This window comes from Balaenoptera ricei, chromosome 4 (assembly GCF_028023285.1).
Source record: "Balaenoptera ricei isolate mBalRic1 chromosome 4, mBalRic1.hap2, whole genome shotgun sequence".
NCBI classification, from domain to species: Eukaryota; Metazoa; Chordata; class Mammalia; order Artiodactyla; family Balaenopteridae; genus Balaenoptera; species Balaenoptera ricei.
This window is the reverse complement of record NC_082642.1, coordinates 100,337,986-100,355,729: the sequence shown is the minus strand read 5'-3', so window position 1 is coordinate 100,355,729 and position 17,744 is coordinate 100,337,986. Positions and strand designations below refer to the sequence as shown.

Genomic DNA, 17,744 nt, shown 5'->3' with positions numbered 1-17,744 from the left:
AAGACAGGTCATAATTCATATAATTACTAATTATATATTTTTAAAATTCAAATTGTTGGCTTACTGAGTATTCATAAAGAAAACACATCTGTAATATCTCACAATCATGAGGTGGAAAGTACCAACAAATGTTTCTAATTCTATTCCAATTCTTTTTGGACTGTCTTTACTCTCCACTGCCTCTATTTACTATCACCCTAATAATACTCCTTACTTACATTTTCAACATAAAAACATTTCAACACTTTGGGAATCAACTTGGGAGAAGTAGAAAGAATGCAGGTATTTCACTTGAATAGGGCTGAGCTGAAATTCTGTCTCAGACACTTGCTGGCTCTATAAAGTTAGAAGTTAACTTCTCTGAGCTGAGCGTTGCTTTCTCAGTCTGGTCCTGGATACTCATGACTTCCAGTTACCACTTAATGGAGGTGTATTTTTATATACAGCCAGATTCATAACTGTCTAATAAACACCTTGCCTATGCTAAATATAAAGATTATCGCATGGTTTCAACAAACTATTACACAGCACAATGCTTTTGTCACTCTATGACACTAAATTTCAGGTGCATACTTGGCTTATAATATCTGGAGATCATTATGAAAAAATTATGTAATTCATAATCTAGGTCATGAGTAAAGTTATTTGAAAATACCATGGACAATAAAAGTACATTTTGTATCTCAATATACATGGATTCACAGAAAAGTTGGATGATATCAAAGTCAGTTTTTAATTTTGCACTGCATCTGTGGAGTAACTGTAACCCTGCTGATTACCTGTTCTATGCCTTAAGTTCAGCATCTATAATGAAGAGGAAGTTTCAGTAGTTTAAGAATATGAAAGAAAATGACTCATAATTCAACTACATCCATAAAAAATGCCAAGGTTTTAAGGCAGCAAGTATTCTACAAATGCTGAACAGATAAACTTTATCAACTACAGAGGAGAGAAAGGATTAATGTGTGAGTGTGTAAATAAGCCTTCCATAGTTATTTACTACAGAAACTTTAAGTTATACTCTATAGTATGCTGAATATGTCCTCCAAATTTTCATGTCTACCTACCTGGGACCTCAGAATCTGATATTATTGGGAAATGGGGTCTTTGTAGATATAACTAGTTAAAGATCTTGAGATGAAATCATCTTAGATTTAAGGTGAGCCCCAAATCCAATGACTGGTGTCCTTATAAGAAGAGGAGAGAACAGAGACACACACAGAAGGGGAGGCCATATGAAGATGGAAGCAGAGTTTGAAGTTATGCTGACAAAAGCCAAGGGACATTTGGGGCCACCAAACACTGGAAGAGGCAAGAAAAATTCTCACCTAGGGTCTTCAGAGGAATTGTGGCCCTGCTGTACCTTGATTTTGGACTTCTGGCCTTCAAAACTGTGAGAGGACAAATTTCTGTTGTTTAAAGCCACTCACTTTGTGGCAGTTTGTTATAGCAGCCCTAGGAAGCCAATACACTTTGTGCTTTCCAGGTCTAAAACAGTAAAAGAGGGTTCAGCAGTTTCATAAGTGTAAATGGTGACCTTGAAGTCCCTAGCTGACAGGAGCATCCAAGGACAAAGAGAGATCAATGAGAAAACTTAGTGGGAGGTTATAATGATGCTTGCTAGTAGTAGTAAGTCAACCTTTAAAAGTGATAAACTGTTTTCTACTTGGAGTTGTTCCCTCTTAAATCCCATAAATAGATGTCATCTAAAAGTGATATAACCTCTTCTAATCCCTTACTTTCAAGAAAGCCAGAAACTAGTCTTAAACAGATGTTAGTCATTTTTTTTAATTATGAGATTTATATTTTTAAAAATCTCAAGTACCATATTGACATAAATAATTAATAAATATTTTATGACAATACATGATCAATAGCAAAGGTATCCTTGAAATCACTTAATTGGACATGATTTAAATCAGTCATCAAATGAAAAGTTATTTATGTTTTTGAAGAACATAAATGCAGAAAGTAAATATACCTATTTTTGATCAATGGGAAGTTAAATATAGTATCGAATGACAAATTTACAGGGGGAAAATCAATTTTCTTATAGCCGAGGGTATATTCTATTCTGACACTGGCAAAGACTCTAATAAGTATACATTGCTTTGCTTGAGGCATCAGGCCAGCATGATTGAAGAGTATGTTTGAAATATCTCATAATATCCAAAATTAACCATTTATTAAAGTAATATTGAACTCAGTTACCCTATTTGCTACATAAAACTAACACATTATAAAAGCAACATTTTTAGTTAATTTTCAGCTTATCTACTTTTTTCTGTACATATCATTATACATCTATACTTACTTAAATCTCAAAATTCAGAAGACTGTAACTCATTTACATGTTTTTATCTTAAAAAGCCATGATGTTTAGTACAATCCTATTTTGATGTTCTTAACAAAAAATGAGAATAGTAAATAATGTGAAAAGTTAAAATACTTTAAAGAAAATATATTTTGAGAGATGAAAGCTTTATTCACACATTTTTACCCTAAAAATACAGGGATGCATATACTTAGAAAATTAGAAATTATTTTGATAAATTCCCTTAAAGACCCTCAAAATCATAAGGATGATAAAAGCATTCATCATTAAACATTACATGTTCAAAGAAGGAACTGTTGAAGGGATTATCTTTCTAGGAAATGGCAAACATCAATTATTTTTTTTTTAACCTAAGAGATGTGTACTAATCACTAACTATTAGTAAACTAAATTGTTTCTGCAGTTAATATATATTAGTTAGCCAATCTTCTGATCAACCTTCTAGTCACCAAATATTCTAAAGGTAGAAATAAATGGTTCTTACAACTCAGAGATGAGCCTATTTATATTTGAATTGTTTTAGGAGGCGTTGGTCTCCCAAGACTTTATAAGTTCAGTAAGATGTAGATGATTATGGTTTCCACATAATCAAGTGGAGAATGAATATAGTTATGTTAATAGTTAGAATGATTTGCATTGAATAAATGAATGAATGAATGAATAAAACAAAATGTGATGTTTAAAATGAATCGGTATGAAACACTCTGTAAATTATTAATATTAAATCATTGTTACAGATGAAAGAAAATTGTTATTGAGAAGCAAATGATTCGGCAGTATTAGTAATGACTAGGTTATAGAGTATTTCTTAAATTCTTATTTCTTTTTAGATAAGTGTAATGTTCTATTTAAAGTGCACAATAAATCTGTGAATAAGTCCTATGTTTCATGTTATTTCAAGGCCTAGCTCAAGTCCTGTGTTTTACTTGCAGCTCACTGAGCTCTTATTTCCACTGAATATCTTTAATATTTACTTAATGATTTGTTCAGCGATGACAGATGGGTTTCATCTTAAATCAACTGCCATCAATTTGTAATGGTTAGCTGAAGTGTCATCTTCAGGAGAATTCTTAGATGAAGTTCTGGTTTAGTGGCAGAGAGAACCATGATGGATTAGTGAGGTCCTTCATGGGCAATGAAGGGGAGTAGGGGGACATTGGGTCTAGAGCCTTCATTTGACAGCAAGAGTGCTGATATTTTTACTTTTATAGGATTTATTTTTTACCAAATCCAGGTCTAGAGCATGCATTTAATACTGAGAGTGTCTTACTTTAATTTATATCGTGTCCCTTCAAGTATACTATAAGATTCTTAGAGTCAAAGACCATATATAGTTTTTTTATGTCCATAGCATCCAGTCATGCCTTGCAAAATCTGCTGATGATAACAAAATGACTTTTTTTAGAATTCACTCTCATTACTATTATTCATAAACTCAATAATCTCAAAAGATTATCAACATTAAACCATTTTTAAAGAAACTTTACTACATAAACTGTGAATTTTAGGTAAATGTGTTGTCTTTATCATCTCCAGGTTCAAATTAAACATCAGTAGATTGGTAATATTTAAGAATGAAATATATGCCTGCCAAATAATATGTTGTTCCAATAATGGAACAAACAGAAGATAAAGAAAATAAGCATTTTAAAAATGGATTTAAGCCGTTTAAAAAAATTCTAAATATTTAAAATATGTTTTATGTATTTAGTAGGTCCTAGAATTTTTATCCCTTTTTTAGTAGCCTGCATCTTTTTGCACCTAGTAAGTGTTGAAGAAATCCATGTCGATTAGTTTAGAGTTACATTAGAGAAATAGTTCCATTTTATATTCCCTCCTGCTAAGCAAATGTATTTATTATATTCCATAACAGTTCACAGTTTGTTATACATTAACTGCTCATTCTCTGTGCCAATAAGACTGTGCTGGAACAGCAAATGAATTTGGTACGTTCATCTGAATGATTCTGCAAACCACAGGCTACCCAGTTGTCTAATGATAAGACAGCCCCAAAGCCACCTGATCACCATTATACTCCCTTATATTTTTGGACTGGCATGGTCAATACTGTCAGGATCTCAACACTGAGAAGAATGAGAAGGAAAAGTTTACCTCAGACATAATCATGAAAAGGGGCTTTATTAATTCAGGCACCAATGGTGATATGGCTAGACTGGAAGGAGAATGGAATATAGCATTTGAAGTGCTTTATCTGCTCCAAGACCAATGCTGGTTTTGGCACTTCTTTCACTCTAGTGAGTTGCAAAAAAACAAGCAGGTGCTAGCAATCTGAGAGACCACATGCCAGCTACAGCTGCTTCAAACTGATTCAATTACATCTGCCTGAATAGTCCCAGGACATCAAACCAGTTGAAGAGATCCGTAGGTTGCAAGGAGACCTAGTCTATCCTGAGACAACCACCTGCAAATCTCCACGTTTGGATAAAAGTGATCATTCTATCGCCAGGCACAGGAAAAAAGACCGGAGTGGGAGGGAGGGGGAATGTGATTTTAATTCACTTTAAAATTAAAAATTGGTTGGAGAGAGCATAAAATGTCTCTTTGAATTTTCATGTCTAAAATCTGAGAGTAGCTGAGGTCTTAAGGATACTTTGAAACAGCCTGATTTTGTGATAACATTTCCCAAATCATTGGGTACAGCACATTTACAGAACATGCTCTTGGGATCCGGACTTCGCTCCAAACCTTGTTTGTACAAAAAGGGGCCAAGCAGCTGGGAAATTCTGGAGTGGAGTGTGTCCTCATTAGTTTCCATCTGCCACCAGAACTCAGCTCATGGCAAGTCTGGCTAAGTCCTGGTGTACTCAGGTCCAAATGTGGGTCAGTTTTAATTACACTATACAGAATCCAGTGTGCAGTTTTTAAATCCTTATTATACAGCACAGAGGAATGGGCAGCTCTCCAGCTAATCAATTTTTTAAAAGTACATATATAAAACTTTTAAACCAGGCTAGACAGACAGTGGATGGAAAAAAGTCTTATAAATGAGTACAAGGGTTACTTAAGACAATTATTAGTGAAATTGGGTCATGAGCAAGTCTGCTTTAAAACTTCAAAGTGAGAACAAACTGTTCCAATGGTAAGATAGAAAACTTAAAATAAGGTGCACAATGCCCCTTGCTCCTCAGTGTGAATGAGTAACAACAAGGCTGTGACCAGTTTATAGTAAATACCTATGGCAGCACTGGCTTTCATGTAGCAGAGATATTTCTTATTTTGTTATTCTTTACACTTACCCCCTTTCAAGGAATAACTCATGGCAGGGATTGTAAAAAAGGAAAAAAAATCACAAACTACCTGTTAAGACTGAAAACAAAGATGAAAGAGAGGAGCGAGAGAAAGAGAAGGAGAGCAGGGTACACATGTGTTGAGAAGCAGACTCTGAGCATGACTTGGCTCTCAATGCCATCCACACAAACTGGGGCCAGAATCAACCCACGCAGTTCATGTTCAGACTCCATCCTGTCCGAAAGCTTCATCAGGTGCAGAAGAGCTAAAACACTAAGCCTTCAAAGACAAGTGTCAGCAAAAAATTCAGGAGTGAAGATGTAGGCAGTCAATGTTGGGCATTTATACGATAGAATAATGCACCATTTTTTGATGGATAAAATGTCCTTTGGCACAAGCCCTAATGCCAAAAAAATAAAATAAACGTTAAATGCTCAAAGTATTTTGGGGGCTTTTGACTGAGTTGTTATGAAACTTACCCATTAAAAAGGCAGAATTGAATTCTGGGTTCAAATACTAGCGTTTAACATTTACTGGCTGTATGATAAATTTGGAAAATTGGACAAATTTGGACAAATTGCTTATTCTTTCTGAGTGTAAGTTCTTTTTCACCTGTAAAATGGGGAAAATAACGTCTACCTAATAGATTGTTGTAAGGATTATCAATAATAATATATATATAAACATCCCTCTGGAATATAAAAGTCACTCAGTAAATGTTAACTATTTTAACCCAACTGTTATGAGTTGAATCATGGCCCCCCCAAAAAAAATATATGTTAGAGTCCTAACTCCAGTACCTCAAAATGTGACCTTATTTGCAGATAGGGTCTTTAGGAAGTAACCAAGTTAAAATGAGATAATAATTGAAGGCTCTAATCCAAGATGACTGATATCCTTATAAAAAAGGGAAATTTAGGCACAGAGACAGATATGCATAAAGAGAAGACAACGTGAAGAGACATTGGGAGAAGATGGACATCTACAAGCCAAGGAGAGAGGCCTAAAACAGATCTTTCCCTCACAGCCCTCAGAAAGAACCAACTCTGCCAAAACTTTGATCTCAGGCTTCCAGAGTGAGAAAACTTCTATTGTTTAAGCTGCCCAGTTTGTGATACTTTGTTAACAGCAGCCCTAGCAAACTAATACCCAACTAAATAAAAATTTCCTTAAGCATTAATGTTTACCTTGACTCATCATAGTCAAAACTGTACACTTGACAATAGGCAAGTCAACTTTATTAACTCTACTGAATAATGGTCTATTTCATATATTATCTAGTGCTTTTTCCCTTATTTCTTTTCTGATTGCTGTTCAGGAAGATACTGCTGCAATATAAAGAGCCTGGTAGGGGGAAAAAAAAAACCAACTTGTTTACTATAATTAAGATTATCTAGTTTTTATTAGAGATAAGGGAAAATCATACATACAAATTCACAAATCCACTTTTCTTATCAAGACATTTTACTACACAAATTTCCTTTTTGAGAGAAAAAGAAAGCCTTATAAAGCCTTTACTCATTGCCAACTCTGCTCACTAAACCTGTGGCTGCTTAGATTGTGAAAACCTTGCCAACAGAACCACCTTCAGTTCACTAGGATGCATGTAAGAGTACATGGTTTAATTAGCAAGTATGGGTTCTTCATTGTTTACGAGATTAGTTTTAAGGGTATCTGACTTTCAAAAGAGGGGTGAAGTTGCCCGGGAGTTGTATCAGCAGCCCTTTCATTGCAAGGCACACTTCCATAATCAACAGACATTTAAGTGGATGTGATTATCTTCATCTTGAGCTTTTCTTTAAACAGCCCCAGCTTCTACAGACATGTAGCATGTTCAGTTAGAAATGGTGAGTCTGGGACTTGCCTGGTGGTGCAGTGGTTAAGAATCCGCCTGCCAATGCAGGGGACACGCGTTTGATCCCTGGTCCGGGAAGATCCCACATGCCGCGGAGCAACTAAGCCCGTGCGCCACAACTACTGAGCCTGCGCTCTATAGAGCCTGCGAGCCACAACTACTGAAGCCTGTGCGCCTAGAGCCCGTGCTCCACAACAAAGAGAAGCCACCACAATGAGAAGCCCACACACCGCAACGAAGAGTAGCCCCCGCTCGTCACAACTAGAGAAAGCCCACGTGCAGCGATGAAGACCCAACGCAGCCAAACATACATACATACATACATACATACATAAATTTATTAAAAAAAGAAAAAAGAAATGGTGACTCTAACCAAGATGAACTGAGATACTCAACTGCAATCATCAAAGGCATAACTTTGCCAAAATTAACTTTCTTAATGAGTGAATCCTATACTTCCTCCAAATTCCTATACTGCCTATCATAACAACTTTTATATTTTAACAAGGGGAGAGAAAAGAATATTTATGAAATACTAGTGTGTATTATGCACTAAATAAAGTATTTTGTATACCTAATCGACTTTAATCTTCACATCTATCGTTGAAAAGGTAGACATTGTTACCACCAAATTTTAGATAAGAAAACTCGAGTGTTAGCAAGGTTAGACAACCTCGATCAGGTCACACAGCTACTGAACTGTGGAACTGGAATTCAGTGAAGGTCATTTGAACTCCAAAGCTCCTAAGTTCAAAGTCAGGCAAGAGATTTAGAATCCAGATACCCTAACATATCACTGACTTTTAAGATGCTGATTTATTTAAGGTATCCGCAGTCTCCTTTAAATCATCTGAAGTCACTTAGATAGTAGATGTCTTGGTAAACTTGACTCAGTTTATTCTCCTTAAGAAGAAACCAGTTATTCACAAACACAAACTAAAAGGCTTCAATCAATTTAGATGAAATTAACCCCTTTATGAGAAAACCTGAAGGTCTTTTAGATTCAGTGCAGTGATAGCTTGTCTTGTGGTTAGTATTCCAACAACTTGATATAGTCCATTTACTTCCTGGAGATAAGGAATCAACTCTCCAATCACTAGTAGAAAAAAAATTAACGCTAATATATGAGGTATCTTACACTAGACCAAGAATCCTGAGTTTTGGTTTCAAATTCTTACATCTCTCACCTACTATACTGTATAACCCTGACAAGTACATAAACTTTTCTGAGCTTATTTTCTCACCATGGATAAAACAAAAATATTAAATAGTTGACCATTAAGGTCCCTTCAAGTTCTAACACTATGTGATTTTTAGGACTTCTTCTAAATCCCTAGAAGCAGAGGTAACTAGAGAGAACCTTTACGACAATCAATGTGACAGTGTCCAGACCAGGGTACCTGCTCTCGGTCAAGTAGAGGGTCTTTCTTCAGCATCTAAATTGTAGTAGTGGTGGTGGTGGTGCTAGAAATAATAGTAGTATAGCTAAGATTTATTGAGCACTTGCTACATGCTAACCACTGGACTAAGAATTGTACGTGTATTATGTTATATTTAACTCAACACAGCAATACATAAGGTAGATACTATTATTTTTCCAATTTTCCAAAGAAGTAACAAAGGAACAGAAAAATTAGGTAACTTGTCTGGGTCCATACTAATAATAAGTGGTGAAGACAAAAGGAGTTCTGCTGACATATCTTTGTTTCCTACTAGCCTGTATGCTCTTTGAGGGCAAAGACTTTATCTATTTAGCCTAGCTCAGGGTCTAGCAAATAGTAGGTATTCATTATTGTGTGGAATAAAAGTAAGGAAGGAAATGAGGAAGGGAGGGAGGAAAAGAAGGGGAGAAAGAAAGAAATTATATCTAGACATGCTATGTTCTCAATAAATATTGATTTTCTTCCTTTATTTCTTTAACCCTGAAATCACAGGGAAATCTGCATTTATGCTCAGGAATCCTAGGTGATTTCTCCCTCCTGGGTATTCCATACTGTAATTTCTAGTACAAGTCACTGAAGCATTTGCTATCATCTGGTTTAGTATTCTAGCTAATACATGTTCTTGGTTCATCTCTTAATTTCTAATATTAGCCTAACAGAGGATATAGTTGATTCTACCAAACTAAGTTTCTGGAAAAAAAAATAATGTCCCTGATATTGGCCTCTCACCCACCGGTGTAAACTAAGGTGAAAGAAAAACTGTTCCCAGAGGAAAGATACTTCCAAGCTTAATAGTACCCATGAATATCATCAACCAGTGGTACTAAAATTTGAGAAGTCTAAACAAGATGTTTTGATGCAATAGATACTGGCTCACTTTGCTACCTCTGCCGTTGTTATGTGACTGCCTCATGCCATACAAAATGGAACTTGAGAGGGGTCTATCTAAAGCAGGTCGTAACTCACACTATTTTGACTCTACCTCTGCTTGGCTTCATATCTACTTATTTACAGTTAGAATTCAATAAATAATAGAAACCATAATTATAAACATGTATACAGCAAACACAGGGCCCATTACTTCTGTTTAGCAAACCACAATTTTTTTAATATGATCTAATCTTACCAGGCCATAAGTCAACATACAGCTTATTTTTGTGTTTTCAATGAGATAGAGTTAGGGTGGGGGTAGGGAGTTTGGGGGAGAAAGTGATTGCTCAGGAAACTCATGGCACTGCTCACATAACACAGAGATTTATTTATTCCTATACTGAAAATATTTCCAAGGTGACAAGTGACTTAGTCATTGAATGCCTCAGCATTGTGCATAAAATAGGGATAATATAAAGACTTTTCTCTTTTTTATAACAAAGTGAATCAGCTATACATATATATATATCCCCATATCTCCTCCCTCTTGCATCTCCCTCCTACCCTCCCTATCCCACCCCTCTAGGTGGTCACAAAGCACCAAGCAGAAACTAACACACCATTGTAAAGCAATTATACTCCAATAAAGATGTTAAAAATAATAATAAATAAATAAATAAATAAGAGTGGGGGAAAAAAAAAAGATTTTCTAGACCTGGGGGGACTGGCCAGGTCCCCAGGGCTCAAGAAATTCTAAGACCCACTCCCTTTCTTATTGTAAAAAAAAAAAAAAGACTTTCTCATAGTCAGCAAAATGAATACAAAGCACATTGCAAATAGTGTTATGGTAATTCTTGATTGTGACGAGGATCAATTCTTACATATTCATTTCTCATTTTAAGGACAGAATTTTTCAGTATTCTCATCTCCACCTCATCAGTAGTATGAGAACTGAAGGAAGTCCATCAGGACCATCCACAATATACAACAAGTAACAAGTTTCTAGGACTCTTTATCCCTCCAGACATGTTTTATTCATACATGCATTCATTCAACATTTACTGACCACCTACTATGTACAAGGCATTGTATTAAGAGTCTGTGGACAACCGTATATTTAGCTCAGTACCGATGTTTCCTACTCCCAAAGAGGTCAGTTAAATTCATATTATGGTAGTTTTAAAAAAACAGATTTAAATGGGTCAATAAAAGGAGAAGATACACAAGCTCTAAGATTTTATGTTACTAAATACTGATGGAAACTCCTTACCATTTTTTTACTGAAGCATTTTTAGGAAGAATAATGCAGGTTATTAGAGTAAGTTTTCAATACTGGGAATTGGGTACAACCAAATAAATTATTCAATTAAATACTTGGCTTATTGAGTTGTGACTTTTAAAAAAATTACTTATTTATTTATTTTGTCTGTGCCGTAGTTGCAGCACATGGGATCTTTTAGTTGTGGCATGCATGCGGGATCTAATTCCCGGACCAGGGATGGAACCCGGGCCCCCTGCATTGGGAATGCCTAGTCTTACCCACTGGACCACCAGGGAAGACCTGAGTTCCCACTTTTTATATTATATTTATAGAATTTTATTTAACTAGTATAAGATATACTCTGTAGTAGCTTGTCTATATTAAAAATACAGATATTTGTCAGAAAATATATAGAGCTATTACCCAAAAGAAACTTAACATCACTAACAGCAACACTTAGGGAAAAATATCAGATGACTAGGATTTGACAGAAATAAAGGATGATATTCCAGCCTTAAAATTTACATCTGGATTTTAGCCCCTTTTCTAAGATTACTATTTAATTGTTGTTATTTTTTTTCTCTCATTTCCACCCTACTGCAACAGAGGCACATGCACAAATCAAGAAATCATCTTACAATATACACTTAAATTTTCTGAATATGCCCCATGTGTCCACTAATAGCCAAATGCTTTCAAATCTGTTCAGCTAAATGGATCAATAACTACATCCAGCCTCACATAGTGGGGTTGCCAACATAGTGAAATTGAGCCAAACAGAAAGTGTCTCTATGAGGACAAAAATTATTATCAACCCAGTTATCTTGAGAGATCCACTCTCTCCAGGTATCCTTTAAAGAAGTTAACATAAACATTATCTAGGGCAGTCAATAGCTGCTAAAAAAATATTTGAGACTGAGAACGAAGAATTTGGATAAAATATTTGGGAGCTAAAATCACTGAGTTTTATAATAAACCAATGTAATAGTTCAAGGTCTACATCAAGTAAGAATCTTTCAAACTCAAAGTACACAAAATACATAACAGCACAAGCAAACTGCTAACAAGCTTCTCTGTGCGCTCAATCTTACGACACAGCTGCAAGCAACAATTGAGCAGGTGCAACCAAGCTTTTGAGAATTCCTGCCTGTTGCCCAGGAACCACAACACCACACAGTTGAGATTTTTAAACAGGTGCAAACATTTTTTTCCCGTTACTCTAGTGCTTGAGACAGTGAAGCAGACATCTGCAACTACTCCTTACCTAAAGCAACCACCACAGAAAATAAAAAGCAGCACAAAAAGTTTGAAAATAAAACAACAGTGTCAAAAACAGTGGTTTTGCAATAGTCTCTGACTGCACGTCAGGAGTTGCTTTAATAGTACTGTTCCATAAAACACTCTCTAATCTCTCCACAAGATGAATGCTCTGTAATTAAAATTATTCTGCTTCATCAAATCTTAGAAATGTTTATTTGATTCTTACAATAGAGTGAAATGCAAGGTATGTGTAAAATGTACTATCCTTTGACGCTGTCAATATTTGTAAGTACTCAAAAATTAATTTTCACATTATGAAATCTGTAAGCAATTTTAATACCCCAAATTTTAGTAACTTGCCAGTTAATATACAGATTAATATAACTATAGGTAATTCATATACGTACCTGTGCAGCTATGGGGCACAAACAGACTTGCAATTTATCAGGTACTCTGAAATGTAAAACAAATATATTTTTTAAGTAAAAATTATTTTCTAAGTGCAGCCACTATTTATGCTGAGACAATTTCTGCAGAGAAGTAGAAAAGACTGCAGTTCTTAAATAGGTGGGTTATTTTATATCTATATTTTCCCCATATGATATCTCAGTTCACCCTAAATTCATGTGTGAACTACATCCACACACAGCATCCCAGAGCAGTGTGATCAAAAACAAGTACCATGGCCTCTGAAAGGAAAATGCTTTCACTAGAGAATGAGACAAACACTTAAAAATGGTTTTTTTCTTTGGTATTCTTCCAAGGCTATTGTTTTCCTAATACAAATATGACTGCTACTCTATAAAATGAAACCACTCAGATTCATCTCCACTCAGTTTGGATTTGTGTGGAAGAAAGATGCTTTTGTAGAGCTCCACAAAAATGCATAATTAAATACAAGTAAACTCTATGTTCATTAACTTCAAATTACAACAGCAAATAGAAATGATATTGATCACTACAAGATGGAATGCTAAAGCCACACTAGATGTGATGCCTCGACGTAACACTCTTTGAGATAACTGCCAGTGAAGTAGGTATTGATAAAGAAGTCCAGCTTAAACAAAGTATGCACAGTTCACAATTAGACCCGAAAAATATTTGCATGTAAGTGGAAACTGTATCGCAAAATGTAGCCTCTGAACTACCATGACCCTTAAACATATTTCATAATTCTCTCTGAAAGCAAACTAAAATACTTATTTTATATACTTCTGAACATAGTTGATGATAGTAACATAGTAAAGTCATATCTAGTTGATAATACTTGCTTAAAAGTGTGTAGAAGAAATAATTTTGATGATGACTCAATGAAACACTTCGTCATACACTTCTGATAGGAGTGTGAATTGCTAAAAATTTTCAGGAAAACTATTGAGTAATATGATCAAGAACTTAAAGTTCAGAATCTTTACTCAGTAGTTTTAATTCTAGGAATATATCTTACATAACTGAAAACCAACAGAGATTAATGTTAAAAAGGTAATTTGTATGATAGCAAAAAACTGAAACTAACCTAAATGTCCAACAGTAGAAAAATAAATAAAGCATAGCACATCCATATAAAGAAATATTTTTAAACAATCCACAAGGTAGCTTGTGGTACTATAATGTTTTATAAATATATAGAGTACCAACTGAATGGACATAATGAAATTGTGCAGCTGAGAGAAAAAAAAACTACAAAGAACACACAAAAATATTGAGTGATTATATCTGGATAATAAGATTATGCATGTTTTTAATTTTTTCTTTTTACTTTCATATATAGTTAATCTCTATGATAAACATTACTTTTATAATAAGAAAAATATTAGTTGTTGGGGGGGTAAGGGAAAAAAGTTTTAGAGTGCCATATGGAAGTGATAAATCTAACCTTCGTAAGTAAAATAAATTAATTCAGTCACGCATAAAATCCACTAAGTATACCTACAGTGAGAAACCCATCCTTACTGGTTCCTCATAGGGGTATAGCCAGGGTCTCTTTTATCCCACTGCTTTAGAATCTAAACCAGTAATTCAATAACACATTTTTAATTGTCTTAGTAAAACTTCCTTAATTATGCAGAGTGAAATGATAGCAAGAACAATTTAGGACTACAAATCTGTTCAACCTATTACAAACTAATTTGTTCAACAAGTCAACAGTATATAGTGAGCATCTATTGCATTCAAAGTGTTGTTCAGCATTATGATATTCTAAAAGACAAATTAGGAAACATTTTACCTTCATAGAACTAACAATTTAAAAGTGCTGGACTTCCCTGGTGGCACAGTGGTTAAGAATCCGCCTGCCAATGCAGGGGACATGGGTTCGATCTGGGAAGATCCCACATGCCGCGGAGCAAATAAGCCCATGCGCCACAACTACTGAGCCCGCACGCTGCAACTACTGAAGCCAGTGCGCCTAGAGCCCGTGCTCCGCAACGAGAGAAGCCACTGCAATGAGAAGCCCGTGCGCAGCAACGAAGAGTAGCCCCCGCTTGCTGTGAGTAGAGAAAGCCTACGCGCAGCAACAGAGACCCAACGCAGCCAAAAAAAAAAAAAAAATGTTTTTTTAATTAAAAAAAAAAGACTTAAAAAAATTAAAAAGTGCTGAAAAGTATGTGCATAATACCTTCCTGTTAATTTTGCTGTGAATCCAAAACTGATCTAAAAAAATAGTCTTAAAAAACAAATAACAAAAAACTAAACAAAAAATATGTACATACAGCTCACATAAAGATGTAAACACAATACATACAGCTTAGTGCATTTGTGACAGATCTGGTGTACTTTAAACTAAGAAAACACGTATCAGGTGTTTTTTTTTTGTATTATTGAGCAAAAACGGATATTTACATAACACTCAACAAAATTCTTAAGTACGTGAATGTGTATCACTTATAAAATGCCCTAATAAATTACTATAAGTATGTATTTTTTATCCGTATGTAGTCTACTGTTTATTAATAGAGTTATAGAATAGGAAACCAGGTATGAAAGAATACTGAGCCAATCTCAGATACCAGATGCATAAGATTGTCTCAGATTACCTAAAGCCACATAAACATATGCACAGTTATTAACAGGATATAGTTATTTATTGTCAACCAAAGTAAATAAATGAATTACTTGCTAACCTTGCCAAAGATGCTGCTATAACACCACCTCCAGGGAAAGAAAAGAAGGTAAGGGTGGATAGACGAGTGCTGAGGGAATCTCTAACAACCAAAGGGGGTGGTGGTGGTGACGGTGGTGGTGGATGTGAACCATTTTTGTTGTGCAGATAAAATAATGCAGCACAGAGTTTCTCTCAATGACAGTTCAGTCTCCTGGTGGGCTGTAACCATAATCAGCATTTGCCTCTCTGAAGCTAGTGTCACACGATGGTTCTGAGGTTCAGTCAATGGGGTCAGCCTGTTTGAGGCAGTGCCAAGCGGTAAGAGAAGCTATTCGAGTGATCAATGATCTGTGGGTTGGAGACGGCAGCAGAGTTATATGAGGTAGGGTGGTGGTTAAGTGATTAGCTTTTGCAATCAGAGAAACCTGGTTTCGAGTTCTAGATCTCTCTTTTCAATTGTGTGTTCTTGAGTGAGTTACATTTTCCCTGTCTGTAAAATGATGATCATGTTACCTACCCTATAGGATTGTTTGTGCCTATTACATGTTATAGGCATGTAAAGGAACTAGCACAGTACCTGCTATAAAGTAAACTTTGCTGAACAGAAGCTATTAGTACTGTCGTAGTTGTATGAGAAAAAGAGGGGATGTCTGTACCTTTAAGCTAAAGAGCTAAGCTAACGAAGGAGGAAGGAGATAGAAAGACAACTTGCTCAGGATTCCACAGCTCATCCAAGAGCCAGTCATGTGCTGGATGTTCACAGAGCATCTCTGAATCAGGAAACACTATAACAATATTAACAGCCAGGATAAGCAACCCTAACCTGCATTTTAAAGCACCATTTCTATCATTGAAGGGGAAGGCAGTAGGATCTAAGTAATACGTGCAGCAATACTGCCCATTTTCCTGAATGAAAAATGAAAGATCATTGTCTATACCTAATTGAAACAATCAGGAAATGGAAATATAAGGACAAAAGTGAACATAATTATGCAACTGGAATCAGGACCAGGTGTTGTAGACTCCTTAACGATCACACGTGAGCAGTATCACTTTTTTATGTATTCTAAAGAGACCCTGCAAATGACCTGAGCTCACATATAACACAATGTTTGCAAATATAAGTAAAAAAATATCACAGTGGGTTTTTCTCTCAGGGTTTGAAATACACAAATGAATACATACTGATGTTGTTCTAGACCTTATTTCTGTTTTGATTTGGAGGACAGCACAAATTCAGAATTGTTCCATGGTATCTTTAGAATCCACTGCAGTTTATATAATCCCTAGAATTGTTTGGGTCATATGAGGGTGAAGGTACTATCAGTACCATTCCAGATGGAGATATACTATAGAGGATTTTTTTAAAGTTCTTTTTACTTCTAGGTTGGCACAGCTGTGTTCCCCAGTGGGAACTGAATAGGTCCAACTATATGTTGTGAAGTGCAAGAAAGTTTATCTTCCCTTCATACTGGATGGGCCTGAGGCATTAATAAATCTAATACCTAATTCACTTAGGACACTGAAAAGGGCCTCGGCTGGGTCTGCAGGAGCAATGGCTCCATAAAAGAGCTCTGAACCTAAATTTAGACTAAAAAACATTTCCCCCATGACTAAGCATTCTTAGGAATATTTAGTGCTTTATATTTTAAATTTTACCTATTTTGAGAAAAGACACTATGTAATCCAAAATACTTTTATTTACTATGTGTTTACTTCTTCCAGACCCACAACTAATCTGGGTGCTCTATCATTATTATATTATTATAAAATACAGATTTTAATGATCAATAAAGACAATTTACTTTTTTTTAAGTTGAGGTGCCCTAACTTCTGGAGTTTATCTGAACAGAAAGTCTATGAAGATTAAGAGAAATTATAATTTTAAAAGTAGGCTTGAAAAACTTTAGTTATGCTTATTTTTGTAAGTTACAGAGTTAGAGTTAGCCCTATCAGAAACAGGAAGAAAGAGAGGCAACAGTTATCTATTTATCAACCCTGTGAACTGGAAACAGATAAAGGGCAATAAGGAAGGAAAAGGAAATCATATGATAAACACCCGTTAACCCAAGGGCACAGTTGGTCTGCCTAGACCTTAGGTTAGACCAGCTCTAATAAAGCTACAGAATGTATGAAAAGCTAAGCTTATAAAATAATTCTATATTTAAATTTTCTATGACTATTGGCTACCATTTAAAATGAAACAATTTAATATCAAATTTTATGTATAAACATGATGAATTTGAACTCTCCAGTAGAAACCTGATCCACAATACACTAAATGTTAATAACTCTATCTTATAAGTCACACTTCAGAGTGTATTAAAGAGAAAATAGTTTTTTAATAGATGATTTTTAAAAACTTAACT

General features: G+C 35.2%; 1 protein-coding gene across 12 annotated transcripts in view; it reads right to left on the bottom strand.

Moving 5' to 3' along the window:
- The window catches only part of ZBTB20 (zinc finger and BTB domain containing 20), a 784,241-nt gene that overhangs the window by 533,789 nt on the left and 232,708 nt on the right, over positions 1 to 17,744 (bottom strand). For all 12 annotated transcript variants that reach the window (XR_009502940.1, XR_009502941.1, XM_059921075.1 and 9 more), the window contains one exon: positions 12,680 to 12,725. The gene's annotated coding sequence lies outside the window, so the exon portion shown is untranslated. The remainder of the gene's footprint in view (positions 1 to 12,679; positions 12,726 to 17,744) is intronic.